The sequence below is a fragment of the Trachemys scripta genome, chromosome 19 (genome assembly GCF_013100865.1).
Source record: "Trachemys scripta elegans isolate TJP31775 chromosome 19, CAS_Tse_1.0, whole genome shotgun sequence".
NCBI lineage: Eukaryota > Metazoa > Chordata > Testudines > Emydidae > Trachemys > Trachemys scripta.
In genome coordinates, this window is record NC_048316.1 from 5,715,408 (window position 1) to 5,735,118 (window position 19,711).

At 44.7% G+C, this 19,711-nt stretch overlaps 1 protein-coding gene and 1 long non-coding RNA gene across 3 annotated transcripts in view; one reads left to right on the forward strand and one right to left on the reverse strand.

Annotated features, from left to right (window-relative positions):
* Nucleotides 1-19,711, reverse strand: part of SKI (SKI proto-oncogene) — a 140,525-nt gene that overhangs the window by 57,066 nt on the left and 63,748 nt on the right. The gene's annotated exons all lie outside the window — the stretch shown is intronic.
* LOC117868094 lies at nt 17-6,968 on the forward strand. The gene is made up of 4 exons (XR_004643564.1): nt 17-313; nt 4,508-4,649; nt 6,104-6,245; nt 6,884-6,968. It is a non-coding gene; the product is annotated as an uncharacterized LOC117868094 (long non-coding RNA).

Consider the following 19,711-nt stretch of genomic DNA (forward strand, 5'->3'; position numbering starts at 1 on the left):
GCTGTTACCTTTGTCCTCCCCTCAGTCTCTCTCTCCTTTCGTTTGTCTCACTAATTTGTTGCGTCTTGTCTCAAATTAGATTGTACCATGAGTTCTCTGGTGCCAGGGCTGTTTCTTCCTATGCACTGGCACAGCACCTCGCACCACTGGCCCTGATCCTGACGGAAGGCTTCGGCCACCAGTGCAGTACTAACAACATGAGTCTGAACTTGATAATGTTGCGCAATTGGGATCTGAGATATACAAACACATTTCACTGCAGACAACATAAGACTGGAAAGGAAGCTAATCCATTGCTCCACACTTTGCACAGGTATTGATGAACTTTGAGGGGCGGATTCCAATCCATGTTACACTGGTATAAATCTGGAGTGATTTCAGCAGAGTCATTCCAGATTGACACCATTATAATCAAGATCAGAATTGGACACGGAGGATAAAAATGTAAGCAGTTCACTTGTCTAGCTTATCTCCATTGCCTCCAAAATGCCCACGAATGGGACACAATGTCAATTTGATTCTTTCCACTTGGGATCAGATCCTTCCTTACAGGGGTGTCAATCTGAATTAACTCCAAACCAATGATGGCAAATATATATATAGTTAATTAAAAAACCCACTGGCTCTGAAAAGTTCCTGGAAATGTGCTAAACTCACTAACGTAATGGGTGGAATCACAGACCGTGTTTCTTTCCACAAGTGTTTTTCATTACAGAATCACTGTGTGGATGAGAAAACATAGAAACTAAATCCATGCATTTTTCTCTTCCCTTGCAGAGGACAGAGCTGTCTGTTTAACCAGATCTGCTTGTTAATTTTTTTTTTAATAGCTTACAAACTGAGTCAAGGGACCCATTTTTTTATGCCATTCTTGATAAGAGTTCAGCAAAGACTTTAAACACCTATTTAACACTCAATCTATGAGTCACCGCTTAACGCACTGACTCTCCGGGTTGCTATTTTCTCCCTATGGCACCAACCGAAGGCACTTAAGGTGCGCGTGTGATGAATCTTTGCTGTTGGAACTTTTTCTTTTCTGTCACCAAATGAAAAAAATAAAAATAAATCACCATTAACAATGGGTGCAACCACATCTACACAATTTTCCACTGGTCAGGGGATGTACATGACAGAGGATCCTCTTGGTTTAGAGAAGGCAAGGGAGGAGAGACTGGGAAGGGAAAAAGCAGTCTGAAAAAGGCAGATTGGGTCTGAAAATCCAACTCCATTTCTGTTCTCTCTCGGATCTCTCTCTCTCTCTTTTTTTTTTTAATACCAACTGTGGCTCAGAATGCTGATGTGTGTGTCTTTTGAAAGTTAACATTTAACAGAGATTTCAGGTCTACTGAATTCCAAGAAATAAAAATAAACTCTTGTCCTGCTTTAGTTGCCAGCTGAGGCCAATGTTTACTGAGGGGAATATTAGGAACCAAGGAGATTTTAGGGTGGAAAAGTTCCAAGCAGACTTGCTGGCCTGTGGCCCCCGACCACCACTCTCTCTCTCTCCCCCCTCTTCCAAGCAAGCAATTTGGAGCCAACACTATTTTTCTCCCACAGAAACGTGTCTGATTTTTCTCAAATATTATGCAAAGTGCTTATTATTAATAATAATAATCATAATGTTTCTTAAGAGGTGATACATACAAATGACTCCCAATCTGCTAGGCACTGTTGTCTAATGGGATTCTGATCCAGGACTGGGGCTCCCAAACTTGACAATAATACAAACAATTATTATTAATCATAATTAAATGTGAGTGGGGGTCCCCTGTCAAACAAATATCCCCACCCTCATCCCAAACATCACTCTGTAGAACTCCATTCATCACTGCAGCTTAGTCCTTGGTACTCAACAAAACAATGAAACCATAATGTTTTTCTCTGCTAGTCTACAGCCGGTTTGTTGAAACAAGAAGGATTACAACACGGAGGGCATCTCACTCTGTAGAGACCATGTTGTAATTAACATATATGAAACTGCCTTTTCCTGCTGTTATGTTTTAATTATCTAAAAGAAAAAAGTGCGGACATGGTCAAGTTTGCAAGTTTACATTGTTTAGGGCCTGATCCAAAACCCAATGAAGTCCATGGAAAGATTCCCTTGGACTTCAGTGGGTTTTGGCACAGGCCCTGCTTTCGTAGGTGTCTCCCAACGCTGAGATTTGGCCTGTAGCTAAACTGTAGATAATTAATCGATGCTGCACTGTGTCATGAGGCACTGTCTATAACCTGCTAACTCCAGTCACAGCAGGAAGCGTCAGATTCTAAATAAAATCTGTAGACACAATAAAAATACATAAAAAAAAAAATCCAGGATATGTGCCATCTTTCAAGAGAAGGTAAAAAGTTTACTTCCCCCTAGTTGCAAGGCAGAAGCGGAGTTGCTGAGCTCCTTACCCCAAGGTAAAAATACCAGCATACCAACAAGAGATGCAACAGTCTTTTGAAAAGAAAATACCCCATAGCCTAAAAAAGGAGAAAAGCGGCACTGGTGTGCCTGGAGCAAGTGAAGCATATTTGTATCATGAGTTTGTCTTTAACATGCTATATTCTGCAGTCTCTTTTGTGTGTTCTAAGTAATCTTCTGTCAGTAAAATATAGATAAGTGCCCTGTTTTGCAATCATTACTAAGGTTGACTATTACTTACTCATTGAGTCCCATGGGGCTACTCACATGCGTAAATACTATTCAGTGTGAATAAGGGTGGCTGATTCTGTGTATATGACCTTATATATATAAAACGCAGATTTGTTTCTCTGGCCTCTCAGACTTCTCTTGGTTTCTAAAGGAAGATGTTGACCCAAATACCTATTGCTCTACCTTCTGAGCCCCAAACACGAGATGCAAAAGCAGCAGCTAAGGAAGTTTTACACAAGATGGGATTTTTTCTTTTTTCAAGGCAATGACATGGTCTTTTGCGAAGAGAGATTAGTGATTCAGCATTTCAGAGATGTAAATTTAGGTCTTAAAAGAAGGGAAATCCTCCGTAAAGAGGAACAGTTGAGTAGTTGTCACATGAAACTCAGCACTTTCCATTCATTGGGGCTTCTAGTTTTGCTTTAGATGTCAACATGCCCTTCGTGTCTCACCGGGAAGGAAACAAACCCGAAACTCATACGAAACCACAAAAATTCTGCTTTCAGTCCAATATCATAAATTGTTCCCAGGTTCCCCAGGCATGCTCCAAAAGAAAAGCTTGTGAACCTTGGTGAACCTAGTCCAAGTTTGGGGTTTATAATGAAACCCAAAACCTGGTGACTTGCATCTGGTTTGAGGTTTAGGTCCAGCTTTGTTAGGAAATATCGCACAGCTCAGCAAAGACCAGGAAACTTCAGAGAGTAAACCCTGGCTTTCCACTAGGAGCGGTTTAGTTTGAGTCATATGTGATGGGGGATCAGAAGAGATAGCCCAAAGGTATAAGACTGAGAGCTCAATCCTGCAAGAGAAGAGAACTCCGAATGAACTCAAGAGAGCTCCCAGAATGCAGAATTAGAAGGACTGTGCGCTGTCTTTCAGCATGTCTGGGAAGGGATGTTCTTTACAAGCCAAGCGATGGGAATTGGTTACTAAACAAAAACCAAAAAAATCCCTCCTTTCTCTTCTCCAACAAGGAAAAAAAAAAAGCAACTCTGAACTAACATGCCTAAAAGGAGACGCCTTCCAAGGGAACAGGGGCCAACACACTAATCTGGGGATAGGATAGAGGGATTTGTTTTTGGTTACTCATCTCTCCCCTCAGAAGGCACATTGTTGGTTCTCCGTGTTAGGGGGAGCAGCAGGAGCTCCCAGGTGCGAGGACTTACGGTCAAGTCCATCTGCCTGGTTTAAATAGAAAGGGGAACGGTGGAAGAGACTCACTCATCCGGATTAACAAGAAGCCTATGGGGATTTGTACTGGAGGCCATGTGGTGGTTGCTACTGGAACATATGAAACACTGTGAATTGAAAACATTAAGTTTTGAGCCCAAGTGAAACAACTGTGGACAGGGTTAGCAGTTGTAACTAGTCCCAGAAGGCTGGAGCAAAGTGCGCTCCCTTTGCCTAACTCTTCAAAATAGGAACGAAGACCAGAGCCAGCCTGGAACTGTGTGAACAAAACACTCTCTGTTAACCTTAAACCCTGAAGACCATCCCATGTCTTCTGCTATAATACCAAGCCACAAAGTGCCACACCAATCTAGAGTGGGTGACCCACCCCACCTCCGCTCCCCACATCGCAAAACACGTTGGGCTTATTTCATACAGGGCAGCATAGCTCACACCAGAATCTCCCTCTTTTCCTCTCAAAACCATCTTTTTTCAAGATGCACATATTTCCACCTGGTTTTGCAGGCCTGGGGGAGGCAAAAATGCTACATCCAATCCAGGGAAAGAATCCACATTTCACCTATAGAGTGCACAAGGATCATATTCTTCTTCGTTTTTCTTCCCTTTTCTGCCCCCACTCCCTTTTTTTTTTTAAATACTCTTCCAGGTCTGGCAACCCTAATGTTTTTTTCTCCATAGAAACCGACATAACAGTGAGCTTGAGCCAGTCTCCAGCTCCACAAACACAGGCTGGCCTGAAGCAGACGCAAGAGAGAGACAGAGACAAGGAGAGAAGTGTCCAGGGTACCCACCGTCTGCCAAGCACATCTGATCCTTCAAGGTAGCGCTTTAAACTCTGGACAAAGGCGACAGCCCCATCTATTCAGCACTGCCCAGCCTATCCAGGAAAATAAATAATTTTGCACCCTGCTTCCATCCCGCAAATTCAGCCAATTAAAAGAAAGAAATGCTTTGCTTTTATCTGCCTCCCATCTTTGCTCAAGCTGCTGGCATGAGGAGAAACTCTTATGTAAAGGGGGTGGGAGGGAGAGAGGGGTGTCAAGTATCCACGTGCGAGTCATACCAGCTCAGCGGGTTTTCCAGGGCACTAGCCAAGCTACAAACGTGCGGCAAGGTTTTTAATTATGTGACCTTCCTGCTTTAAATAAAAATCAAAAACACCCCTCTCACCTTTCTCTGTGAAACATGCATCATTCGCATCACTGGTATCACGATTTGTAGATAAAATAAATAGAAAGTTTATTTAGATCCTTATACCCCCTCGCGGCACACTTCAAGCCAGGTCTACACTATACAAGGTTTGCCAATATAACTACACTGGTTCCCCGGGCAATATAAGCCATACCAGCGAAAGCACTTTTTGCTAGTATAACTATGTCTACACTAGGACTTTTGCCAGTATAGAAATGATGCCAAGACATCATACCCCCTAACCAAAACTCCAAAAGTTTCTACTGTAGACCTGGCCTAAGGCAGGCAAATCCCTTTAATTATGATAGCTCTGCTCTGAATATACCCTAATTCACACCAGAAGAAGGGGCTGGTGTTCTATAAGCCAGTCTCAGGGTATGTCTACACTATGATAACAGACCCGCAGCACGACTGCAGTTGGCCAATGTAGACTGATACAAGCTTGAGGGCTATAAATTGCCTAGTGGACCTCTGAGTCCAGGCTGGAGCCCAGGTTCTGAAACCTAAGCAGGGAGATGGGTCTCAGAGCCCGGGCTCCACATCCAGTTCAAACATCTCAACTGCAGTTATTAGCCACACAGCCTGAGCCCTAAAAGCCCAAGTCAGTTGACACAGGCTCTGAGACTTGGGCTGCAGGTTTTTTATTGCACTGTAGATATACCCTTGGAGACTGTGGGGGATCATCTTTCTTGGATGTAAATATATTCTGATTAACAGAGGAGCAGATCAGAGCAAAGTCCCCAGTGCCCAAAAGGAACATTTACGAAGAGTTTAATCTACAAGCCATGTCCCCAGCTCTGCTGGCTGCTGTGTTTGTCCCTCCACCAAAAAGAGCCATCTTTTCTGAAGGTGCCTACCAAAGCCAGTGGGGAGAGGCCCCATCCGAGGTGTTCCTACACATGCTCCGTTGGGCAGAGCAGGACTGGTGTGCAGTATCTGCTCTCCCCATCTTTAGGACAGGGCAGCCCAAACGTTGAAATGCTGAGGGAAACCTTGGAGACTTGCCCAGGACTTGATGGCTCCACTTAATATGCAAGAAAATTTCACACACGCACACAATTTGTGCCTATATCTTTCGAACAGGTGACTGGAAATTCCTTGCTTTTTGCATTCACCAATCACAAAAGGAACCCACTGCGGATCGGCATTGCCCTTGTGCTCCAGAGAGTAGCTGTGACCGTGTCTTTACAACTCCAGGGGCTCTATTTGACCCTCAGCAGACTGGGTATGTTGAGACATGCCATGCTACCAGCTCTCACTATAACTGCCACCCACTGGGGTAATGCAGCAGGACTGCAACCCTCCCATCCCTAGGTACAAATGATCACGGGAGCTGTGTGATCTACCTTCTGTGCACTCCACTCATCAGGGTTGCCAGAAGTAAGGAGCCCCAGGCAGAAATCACACCTCGTACAATTTAGCTGGCTTTCTTCTCACTGCAGCAGCATATAGGGCCAAGGATCTGTGGCCAAGAAAGGGAACAGCTCATTTGGAAAACGAAAGGGGGCTGGGAAGAGGTCCCTTCGGATACCCTGTGCTCAGTTCTGTATGTTAAACTTGCTGTAGCTTGGATAGTCATTCAATGACATAACCTCACCCATTGATTGGGTTTTTTACAACCACTTCATTGCTCTCTAAGCGCACCTGCACCAGCCCTGTCAAAGCAGGGACCCAGGGAGACCCAGCCTTTCACAGCTATATAAATCTCTTTATGCTAAGCATCTGAAAGGATGTATTAAATCACCAACTGACCCTAAAATGTGGTTTTATCTGGGCCTCATCCGTCTAACCCAGCTTAGGGAAAGCTTAGTGGTTGCAGCTAACACTTGGATGACATTTTTATTTTTTTTGCTTCAAACACAGAAGTCTCGTTGCTGGAAGCAAAGATGGTTGGAGCGTGGGGCACGTTGCCCTGTGGTTACAGGACAGGACTAGGAGTCTACTTCTGGTTTTTCGACTGACTTGGTATGTTGTGACTTTGGGTACGTCATTGAACCTCTCTTTGTCTTGGTTTACCCACCTATAAAATGGGTATAATACTTAAAAAGAGTACCTATTGCACAGATAATTAAAGATGAATTCTCAACTGAAAGGTGATACCATGTGCAAAGAATTAAATATCATAAAAAAGCAGCTAGTTTGTCTGTGCAATCATTGTTCTGCACTGGTTAACAACTCCTAGCTCTTATATATGACTTCACTCATAGATCTCAAAGCTCCTTATAAAGGATGTAAGATTAATTATCCTCACTTTACAGATGGGGAAACTGAGGCACAGATATGCAAACAGATTTTCCCATTGTCACACAGCAGGTCAGTGGCAGTGCTGGGAATGGTACTCAGCTCTCCTGACTCCCAGCTCAGTGCTCTCTCCACTGCACAACACTATAGGAATGATTCAGCTGTGCGACAGAGACCCTATAATGTAATAGAGAAGATCCTTTAGCTACACATCAAGGATTTATGCTTTTGGAGCAGGAGAATCTGGGTTCTATTCCCAGAGCTGCCATGAAGTTCCAAGTGGGCATGCTGCATTCGGTGAACACATCCAGGTGAGCACAGATTTGTTACACTATTACACAGCATATCGCTCAAAAGGCTTCAAGGGACCAATCGAGGAAAGAGGGTAACACTCAAGGAGAAGCAACTGGGAGAATTTCTTATCATGGCTTGGGTTTGTCTTTTATATGTCTGGCTTGTCTCCCAGCTCCAGAGGAGAACTGTCAAACCTCCCAAGCAAAAACTTTCAAAATTTCAGACTGAAAACTCCACAACCCTGCAATATTATAATTACTGCTTACCATGCTGGGAGAGAAAAAACAAACTCACTCCAGAGCAGAGGAAAAGCGCCAAGTGGAAAACAATTCCGGCAACCAAAGAGGCAGGCTCAAAGTTCCCTTGTTACAGCCTGCCTCTGAGCCAGCAGGCAAGGGTGGCCTCTCCCACGTGCAGGGAAGACAGTAAAGAACAAGAGCACATTGTGAGTGGAAAGCCAAGGGAGTGCATAAGAAGGGGCTGGGGCTGACTGGCGTTACCCTGCAGGCTCTGAAAAGCACGCATTCCGGGCAAGTTCGATGACTCCCAGTTTTGTGGGCGACTTCAGGGTAAATGGTTTAGCAGTGATTCAGTCCTCGGGAAGGAGGAAATTACAACACGCCCACTCCATGCTGGCTGTGGAGCACCACCAGGGAGGCTGAGTGTACCAGCCTCCTGTTTGCCCTTCCACCCGGTTGGAGGAGAGGTGCAGGAAGGGAGCAGAGCTATGGCTCTCAGCCAGGCGGGTGCTGGAGGAAAAGGCTATGGGACAAACGGCTGGATTCGGCACAGTGCTGGGGACTGAAGCCATCACCAAGCCAAGCATGTAAGCACCTTTAAGCATTGGGGGTGACATTTTACACTTGCTCGTCACAGGAGTGCTACTGATGACACAAGGCAGGGAAGAATTAGGACCACAGCTGTTTGCAAAATGGTAGGCAATGTGCAGACCTTGGTCCTGCCTCCCAGCTGCCCTGAGTCACCATTTACACGTGCACATGCTGATCAAGGTGAGTTTTGCACCTGCTCGGCATTCACTGACTGCACAAGGAATGAGGCAAGAGATTAGCTCCGTCCCCTGGGTCCCTTTGACTTCAGGGGAGCTATGCACCATTTAAATTGTGAGTGAGATCAGAATTGGCCCAGCTGATCTGAGCACAGACTGCAACTGGCTCCAGTTCTGCAACTGCTCCCAGGCAACAGCCCAGCACCACGTCAGGAAGAATCTGCTTTTGCCCCAGCCCCACCACATGCCCTCTTGCCCCCTACTTCTCCTTCTAAGGGGAAGGGGGATAGCTCAGTGGTTTGAGCATTGGCCTGCTAAACCCAGGGTTGTGAGTTCAATCCTTAAGGGGGCCACTTAGGGATCTGGGGCAAAATCAGTACTTGGTCCTGCTCGTGAAGACAGGGAGCTGGACTTGACCTTTCAGGGTCTCTTCCAATTCTATGAGGAAAGAGTCAAATAAAGTAAAAATCTTTAATGACTCAAACTGTACCACAGAGTCTCTATAGACAGAAATTCCATGCTTGAACAATAAGAGTCTAGCCATAAGAGCTGACCCCCAACCAGGAGGGTGAATGTGATTGTGAAATAATTACAGAGGCTACAAAGGCAGAAATCACAATAAGAACTATCCTCATATCGACTCGGTTCATGTCACCTTACAAAGGGATGCACAGATGAAATTTCTAGACATTCACCTATTAAAATTCTTTGAGGGAGTCAACAAGTATGTGGACAATGATGATCCAGTGGGATATAGTGTTCTTGGAGTTTCAGAAAGCTTTTGACAAGGTTCCTCACCAAAGGCTCTTAAGCAAACTAAATAGTCAGGGGATAAGAAAATAAGATCCTCTCATGGATCAGTAACTAGTTAAAAGATAGGAAACAAAGGGTAGGAATAAATGGTCAGTTTTCACAATGCAGAGAGGTAAATAGCATGGTCTCCCAAAAATCTGTACTGAGACCAATGCTGTCCAACTTATTCATAAATTATCTGGGAAAAGGGGTGAACAGTAAGGTGGCAAAATTTGCAGACAATATAAAATTACTCAAGATAGTTAAATCTAAAGTTGATGGTGAAGGGTTACAAATGGACCTCATGAAACATGGTGGCAGGGCGACAAAACGGCAGACGAAATTCAACATTGGTAAGTGCAAAGTAATGCACATTGGAAAACACGATCCCAATTATGCATACAAGATGATGGGATCTATATTAGCTGTTACCACTCAAAAAAGATCTTGGAGTCATCATAGATAGATCTCTGAAACCCTCCACTCAGTGTGCAGCAGCAGTCCAAGAAGCTAACAGAATGTTAGGAACCTTTATGAAAATGATAAATAATAAGACAGAAAATATCATAATGCCACTACATAAATCCATGGTACGCCCACACCTGGACTACTGCGTGCCTCATCTAAAAAAAAAAGATTAGAATAGGTCAAGGTGCAGATAAGGGCAACAAAAATGATTAGGGGTATGGAACAGCTTCCATACCAGGAGAGATTAGAAGACTGGGACTGTTCAATTTAGAAAAAAGATGACTAACGAGGGATTTGATAGAGGTCTATAAAACCATGAATGGTATAGAGAAAGTGAATAAGGAAATGTTATTTACGTCTTCATATAACACAAGAACCGGGGGTCATCCAATGAAATAAATCGGCAGAAGGTTTAACACCAACAAAAGCAAGTACTTCTTCACACAAGGCAAAGTCAACCTGTGGAACTTCGTTGCCTGGGGATGTTGTGAAGGCCAAAAGTATACCTGGGTTCAAAAAAGAATGAGATAAATTCGTGGAGGATAGGTCCATCAATGACTATTAGCCAAGATGGTCAGGGAGGCAACTCCATGCTCCAGGTGTCCCTAAACCTCCAACTACTAGAAGCTGGGACTGGATGACAGGGGATGGATCACTCAACATTGCCCTGTTCTGTTCGTTCCCTCTGAAGGATCTGGCACTGGCCTCTGTCAGAGACAGGATGCTGAACTAGATGAACCATTGGTGTGACCCACTATGGCCGTTCTTATGCTCCTTTACCTGTGATCCTCACATAGTCAGCCACACGCTGGTCTGAGTCCACAACACAACCACACCATGCAATGACCTGTCTCTGAGTTGTAAGTTCCCCTCTTCCCTTCCCTTCCCATCCTGTCTGTTTCGTCTGAAGCTGCGGTTCAAAACAACCAGACAGAATTATCCTGGCCCATCTTTTTTACACGCTGCGTTAGACTGTCTCCTCAGCATGATGCATTTTTAATAGGGTTTCTAAACACAGACAATCAGGCTGCTAATGACAAGCATTTTGTTTCTTTCCTCGCCCCCCGCCCTCCCCCTTCTTCCAGAGGTAAGTCGCTGTGAAGTTGTGATGTCTCACTGCACCTTATTACAAAGAGACATCCCTGGCCTGACACGCAATAATAAAGTTGACAACGTTTGTTCTCTAAGAGCTTTGCTGCTCCTCATCCACACCCAGAGCAAGATTGCAGTCCCATGAATCTTCCCTGCCTTTTTTTGGAGCTCACACCCAAATTTAACTCCTGCTACCCATTCCGCTTTAATGTCAAAGGAGCCTAGCACAAGATCTCAAGATACTGGGCACAGAAATAATACAAAAGGATCCCCAGGCTCAGTACATCTCAGGTCAATCCAACCTCCCCCTCCCATCCAGTCCCACAGCTGGAGAAGGAGATTTCCCCTGCTCACCCCTCCAAGTCCTCAACTTCCCAGCTAACCCCTCTGCCTCACTGGGAACATCACAAACTGCAAGGCCATCCTGCACCAAAGAACCCATTTAAAGCTACTAAAAGCAGGTGATCCAGCTTCAGGATGTGTTGTTCTAAATTTCAGCATGACAGCCAGGTTATTAATACTATCACCTGAGAGGTAGAAGATCAGGAAGCACTGCTCAGAAATCACAGTAATAAGTGTGCAGATAGATAAGATAAGATAGATAGATTTATTTTAAGGACAAGGCGTCACACTTCTTAATCTGTTTCTAAACTGATCGCACTTAAAACCTCTAAAAGTAAAGCTGCAATTTAGCTCTGAAAAGAAATCTGCATATAAATAAAAAACAGGAGTACTGATGTCACTAGCTTCTTCTCCCCCCTCCTCGCTCCCTCTCTTTCAGCAGAACATTTAAAATGGGCCAAAATAAGGGAGAAAAGGCTCTTCTGTCTCCAGAGCTAAGATGTACCAGTTTGATTTGGCAGCTGAACAACCTTCCACTGATTTGACGCCCTCCCCCATCCCCGAATTCTCCCATCCAACTGCAGCTGGAGATGTCGTTAGAGAAAAGAAGAGGCATTTCCTGTGTGGGTTCCCCCCCTCCCCACATTCTTGGCACAAAGGGGAAGGGGAGAGGGAGAGAGAGAGAGACACACACACACACACACACACACACAAAATGTGTGTGTGAATGGGAGGGAGGTGGAGAGAGAGAAGTGAGGGGGAAGCCTGGCTTCCCACCAAAAATCCTACAGACTGGGGGCTTCAGGAATCGAAAATACATAAAATTCCCTTCCCCTCCTGAGATTCTCTATAGCAAGTGACCTCAGGGCCACGAAGATGAAGGACCTATTTGCTATGCGATGGTGGCTCGACACAGGGCAATGGCATTATGTCCTGGCAGGATACTTTCCAAATACTGCAGGGGTGCTGGAGGAGATATCAAGGATATTCCATTTTGAACCCCATACTGTTTTGTTATTTACACCTTAAACCCAGCTGCATTAAAGTCCTAGAGAGTTCTGTAAATATAAAAAATATCCTGGGGAAATACAGAGGTGAGGTTTGCTCTAAAATTGCAGAGAAAGATAATATGCTGTGGATATTTAACTGGCTAATCCATCACACTAGGCCCTCAGATGTATCTGCTCTGTCTTCTGAAAAAGTGACTAAGAGGTCCACATTAGAGGAGAGAGTCAGTAGCAGGAATCATGGCTCTCATCCCCTGCCCCAACTGCAAGGCCACACTCCCTCACTGCACCAAGGACAGAGTCTGGTTATCTAACGTCCAAGCATTTTCCTTTGTATGGAAGATGCCCTTTTCTGGAAGGACAGTTCTTGAAAATATCTTGGGCTACCATGCCTGGCTTTTTTTTTTTTTTTTTTAAGTTGCATTACTAGTCACAACGTGCAAGGAGGTGGACAGGCAGCTCTACACAACACTAATAAGATGCCCTGTCCTTCCATGCCAACGTGCATTGGAGAAAGCAGCTGCCCTCGAACTGCTTCTAGCGTTCAGAGCTGCTCCTAGTGGGATGGGATGTTCTACAGCAAAAGCCATTAGTTTAGCCACTGCAACCTGATCTCCCTGGTTTCACTTAGTCACTGTTCTCCAATACGGATCAAAGCCCTTGCAAAGGCTGAGTCAATTTAAACATTCAGTTTGTGAATTAAACACATTCTTTGGTGGGTGGGCAGGGACAGGTGAGTCAGTCTGTCTAAACTTTAACCTACTCTAAAGCTGACAGACAGGAAAAATATGGAAGGAGGAAAGAGATTAATAGGTGTTTTTTGTTTAAGCTGAGCATCAAACCAGGCCAGCTTGGTGCACCAGGCGTTCTGTTGGTGTAAATGTCTCTTTTTCTCATAGGGTTTATGTCTTCTCCTGACTCTAACCCTCTCCTGAGATTACACTTTGAGTCTGAGCCTCATACCAGGGAAGGGAAGGGTACCTGGGACAGGCTCATGCATGTGACCCTTACTTAGTCAATATCCTCTTTTGCTCAGCAAGAAGGCAACAGCTTCAGGTCCATTTATTTCCCTTCTGCCCCTCCTTTCCTCCTAGCAATGCAAGGGAAAGAGTCTTCTTCCTCACTAACAGCCAGACCTTGCTCTCACTGAAATCAATAAAGGTTTTAACTCATTCTATCCTCAACCTCTTTCTCTTATTATTAGTATAACAGTTGCCCCAACCAAGGTTGAGGCCTATTGTGCTAGATGCTGTGTACACACACACACACACCATTAGAGCCAGTCAGACATTAGAGAGTTTACAATCTAAATAGACAAGACCAACATGGTGCAGATGAGATCACAGAAATATTAAGTGATTTGACCATGGTCACTTGGGAAGTCCGTGGCAGAACCAAGAATCGAAGCTGGATCCCCAAAGTCCCAGCGCAGCACCTTAACCACCAGGTCATCTTTCCTCCCTGACTTTTATGCACTTAGAACTTTCTCAGTAGGGTTGATCTAGTCCAATGTCAAGGAGGAGATAAGTGATATACACATAGGAATGATCTGCTTTTTTTGGAACAAATCCTTCAAATACCAAGGGTGTTTTGATCAGCTGCCTCTCTCCGGGTGGCAGCAGAAGTGTGTTCCATCTGGAGTTACATCACACACACACACACACACACACACGACCCCAACCCCAACCAAAATGAAAGAGAAAGAGCAAGATACAGATACTGTATTGATTTGGCTTGCTAGATCAATTGTTACTGACACCTTCACATATACCATCTCATTCCTTTGAGGGCACTAATCTTTTCTTATCTGTAAATGGCTTCAGTACTCAGAGACATGGCGGTAATACGCATTTGGCAGGCGGCGCAGAAATGGCTTAATGCAGTCTGATTTCAAGACGATTTAGTGGGTCACCTCCTACTGTTCCATTCTGCTGGCGCAGAATCTCATTATCATCCTGATGTTTCGCAAGGAGGCGAAGGGGGGGGGGGGGGGAGTTTTCAGAAGACCTGCGATGTTTGAAAGAGTCACTCATGTTTCCATCTCTAAGCCTGAAGTTGGTGACAGTGACTATGGGGCTGGTTCTCAGCTGCATGGAGGCCACTTTCCAGTGCTCTAGCAGCATAAAGGGGCCTGGAAGTGGGCAGCAAAGGGCCATCCAGCAACAACCCCAGCACAAGGGATCTCTCCAGCTGGTGCACAGCCTCGATAGCACCTTTATTAATTTATTATTAATTATTAATTATTATATTATTACCTCTGCTCTCAGTCCCTGTTATAGAGGGATGACTGGGTGTGGCATATGTCAATGGAGTGGCTGTAGTGCTTCAGCCCATATGAAACAGAGATCAAGTCGGAGCATCCCTGAGGCTGCTCTCACTAACACTAAGAATAAGGATGCAAGCCATAATATGGAGAGCCCAAGGTTAAAGCCACCTGGGCTTTTCCCTGATTCTGTCCCCAAGCTCACACATTGAGAACCGGGCCCTGTGTCTTCAGAACTGCACACATGCTTCTGAATGCAAGGAGTAATGTGAACATGCAGGTAACACTAGAGGTGTCTGGCTTGCACTTAGCGACAGCCCAAAAAGACTCTCAGTCAGTCACTCACTAAAGAGAATTCAAAGCCTCCAAGAGCACAAGAAAAGCTGGCATTACTGTTACAATAGACAGGTAATATATCTACGAAGGTAATCTAAATAGCTTTCGACACAGGAAAGGAACCTTTTCGCACAGAACCAAGGGCAATTCATTCCCATAAAATAGAGCTTGGTTACTTATCTCCCCTTCAGATTCCCCACTCCTGCCTCCCAGCTCAGGATCCAGCAGCAGGAGCATGGATATGTGCCGAGCAGTCAGCGTGAACACCATTTATCAGGAAAGGAGTTTAGGGATACAATACAGAAAGCAGCTTACATTATAAATGATACAAATCCACATGAGCTGCATCACATTAGCTGGGTGTCTCTGCTGGCCACAGCGGGCTGGACTTTCAGGTGAACTCTTTTCAGACAGCCTGGGTTAGTCATGCTGAAAATTTGCAACTTTTCTCCTCCGGAAGTCCTTCACCTCTCTTTTCCTGTATACTGAACTAGAGAAGGTAGCCATCTCCCAAAAGCATGTCAAAATGGAACCCACAGCAACACTGCATAGCAAAAAGAAATGTCACTTCATTTCTAAAGGCTCGAGAGGGCTTGGGCAAAATTCTCCCCTTTTACAGCCCTGAAAGCAATGAGGAAGGTGGCTGGTGACTAGCAGACTTTGGCCCTCCATATGTCCAATAACAGCAAGGGATGGAGATTTCAGAAACTCTATGTGGGCTACTGAAAAATTTAGGCTCTGCTCAAAATGGGGATAGTGATTTGGCATTTCTACAGGGATGTTTTCACTGCATAACTCGAGTGTGGCCCCTAACCTGTGTCCCATCCGCACAGAAAAACTCTTAACTCAGTATGAGGTTGCTTTTCACTCTAGGTGGCTGACCCATCTGGGGGGTGTAGGCTTATGCTCCAGTTAGCACAACCTGTCAGCTGCTAGCACAACCAATCTGTAGCACAGACACTGTCTAGCTTCTCTCAAATGCCACTAGTTTCCAATGCCTTCCCACAATTCTCCACCCCCACCACTATCCCCCGTGTGCCTAGAAAGGACCAACAAGTTCTCCCACAGTTCACTGGGAAGGAATTTGTAGAGCAGCTCAGTTTACTGCAGTGCAAAGAACAATGGGACCAAAAGCCTTAGTATGACGCACGAGTGCAGCACCAGTGCAGTCACATCAATGTTATTTCACACTGAGGCTGGTCTCACTGGGTCTACACTAAAAAAAGTTGACCCACCTTGCTCAGACATGTAAAAAAAAAAAAACCCACACCCCATAGCAATGTAGCTGACCTAATCCCCAGTGTAGACAGGGCTAGGCTGACAGAAGAACTCTTCTGTTGACCTAACTACTGCCTGTCCAGGAGGTGGATTAACTACAGAGTCTACACTGAAGCTGGGCTGCTGTAGTGGTTAAAGTTAACGCAAGAGGAGCATTTTAAATGTGGATGACTCGAGTTAATTCTGTGATGAAGACAGACCCTGTAAAGCCTTTCATCTTGAAGGATCCTGAAATAGTTCATAAAGTTAACACAAGTCATATGCAAACTTCCCATCTCTGTGCCTCAGTTTCCTCATTGATAAAATAGGGATAAGAATCGTGCCTGTCCTTTGTAATGTGCTCTGAGAAGGGGTAAATCAGAGCTAGGCATTATTATTAAGTGTCTTTTCAAACCTCTTTCCATGGTCCAATATTCAACCATCTATAAGTTATAGATACCAGAGTACTGGGGAAAACACAGGGCACTATATATGACTGACCTCCTCCGTAACACAAATGCTGGCTAAAGAGTTTCTAATGGTGCCTTGATAATAAAACAGCTCAGCATGGATCCATTAAATAATGCAGTTTTTCCTTCACAGGTTGCTAGTTCTTTACCACTATTGCCTGTATGATTAGGTTAGGTTAAGAAATCACGGTTCAATATTCGTGGTAATGGTAAGTCAGTGAAAGAAGGTGGTTAAACTCAGCAGAGGGGGGGGAACGCCACACAATCTTCTGGTGCATGCTTAATTTCTCAAGGCTCCTTGATGTAAGGAGCCATGCTCAGTTTGTTCTGTGAAAAATGAGGCAAATACCCTCCTTTTTATAGGCAAATCTCAGTGGTGGTAACCAGATGTGTTGGAGTTTACCAAGCAGTAATATCCACATGCAGATAAACATCCAGACAAAGCTGAAGCGTTTATCCCTGTGTGTGGGTATTACTGCCAACTACACTCTGATACTCCCAGCTGTTATCACCATTATTTTGTGTTACAAAAGGGAAAAAAAGCCACAAACTTCCGAACTGCCAGACCAGTATCAGATGACAATGGCTCTTCCTTCAAATGTTAATCACCCAAGCATTTTACACCCGATTACTGAGCCAGTAGGCAAGTATCCTTGATGTGTCTTCACACTCACTGACAGACTAGGCACTTAAGCCAATCACCACCCCTTGACGACTGACACATTCCCCCAATGAACCAAACTGGCTTCTGTTTTAGCAGCTCTTTCAGAGTCCCTCTTGTTTCAGCACAACAGCATGCATGCTGATTCAGTCTGCCTCTCCTTCCTCCCCCTTACCCTGAGGTTAGTGTGGGGAGCACAGGGAATGGGGCCAATTAAATGAGGGAGCAGGTGGCAGCCAGGTGGGATCATGGGAAGATACGAAATTTCCTCTCTTCTCAAGGCTGTGCTATCTCTGCACTGAGCCTGTACTTATAAAACAGGTGCTGCTTCACCATATGTCTCAGCATAAGCCGCACGACGCAACTCCTGTCTTGTGACAAAAGAAACCCTTTATCTCTGGGCATTGAGCTACACACGACTCTGGGTCTCTTATCCAAGAGATGCAACAAGCATAAAATACATTATGGTGCCTTATAGAGGGTGTGTGTGTGTGTGTGTGTCTGTGTGTGTGTGTGTGTGTGTGTACACACCTAATAGCATAATGATTAGCACTGTGTGACCGACAGATACAGATTCTGATTTAAACCTACCCCCTTTTGACTCCCTTAGTCAATATATAGCAATAACGCAGTGCTCAGACAGAATTACGTTAAACTTTAGTAGGAAACCATTAAAAAGTTATCGGGGTTGTTAGAAAGACGTAATAGAAACACTTAAGCTTTCTGCCTACTGTCCTCTCCTTAACCCCTATTCTTGGCCCTTCCTTTGGAGATAAGTATCTTGCACAAACAAAATTACCTTTGACTACAGCAGCTGAACTTCTGAAAGCATTGAAAAGAAGCTCGCTGACTACAAGGAGTGGGTTGCCACAGACACAAACATCAGAGAGCAGACAAGAAAAACAAGTTTTAATTAAAGCCACTTTTGCATAATCGAATTTTCCTTTTGTATCACGAACTTTTAATGTGAATCTGTCAGAAGTGTCTGACACAATTAACAACGGACATAGGCAGATCCTGTGAATGAGAGCGGGTAGCAGGTTATGAAAAGCCTGATCCTGTGACGTGCTGAGCACCACCCTCAACACACAATGGCGTCAGGATCCAGCTATGGGTGGGTAGGTTTGAGCAGGAAGACTAGTTCAGTCCCAACCCAAACCAGGGGCTCTTTGTGCTGTGTTGGGCAGGTAGTGTGAGATATAAGCATTTCACAGCAGAGACTAATTTACCTAGACAAGGCAGACATAGGATGGGAGAGGCAACAGAGAGGTGAAGTGATTTGCCCAAAGTCACACACCAAGTCAGTGGCAGAGGCCGGAAGAGAACCCAGGTCTCTTCAGTCCCAGTCTGGTGCTCTAGCCACTCTATGAATCAGAAGACCTAAAATTCTTAAATATGAACTAAGGGCCAAATTACTTATATCAGGAGGGATTCGAAACTGAACTGGTGTAAACTCAAAGCAGAATTTGTTACTGCACTTCTATCTGGTGGCTTTTATTTTTAATACATGGATTGAACAGCCAGTACCTATAGTATTTTATTACATACACACATGCACGTACAAAATCAGAGGGTAGAGTATACATATATGTATGCGCACACACCCGTATATAACATGACCCAAGCATCATGGTAAAACACTTACTTCAAAGTAGGTATCCACAAAATCTCAGAAGATTTATTATTTTCATAACATGAGAAGGGAGAAAAAATCAATAGCACAATAAAGAGACCCAGAACAATAAAGTGAAACTCCAGCTCATGGGCTGAGTTGTTTTCCTGGGTGAGGAATAGCTTGTGCGGTTTGATTTTAAATCAAGAGCACCAGTGTCGTCCCCCCCCCTTTATCCACCCTCTTTTTCCATGTGCACAGTGCCCGTAAAAATTCCTGCGCACTATTTGCAGGCAAGGTCACTGTAAAAGGGCATGGCTGTGAGCCAGGGTGTTTTTCAGTCGAGCTGCAGGGAGGGGAGGGGAAGCTCAGGAACTCAATTATAAGTTTCTACAGTCTAGCCAGGAGGCTGCAAGCCCAGACTGCCGCTGTTCTGTCCTCTGTGCGCACTCCCTCCTCCTGCTTCCTTCCCCTCCATCTCCCTCAGTCTGCCCAGCTTGTCTGCCGCCTCAGTGTAGCTGACGCATTTCACAGGCATTCTTAAAGTCACAGTAGGGTATTTATGGAGAAAATGCAGTTTTCCCTGATGGCCTGATAAATCCATATGTGGTTTTCCGGAATGACATATTGGTATGCAGAATGCACATTACATGTCCTTTCACAGTCATTCTGGCTATTAACAACGGGCATTAATATTGTTTTTATAACGCACTCCGTTATGGCAACCCTGCCTAACAATCTGCCAACCTAACAGTATATCTAATAACACAGTCCCATCCTGGTAGCATTCATTTATGCAGCTGAAATACGCAGCCACTCCTTTGCAGTCCAGAAACTGAGCCGGGTCATC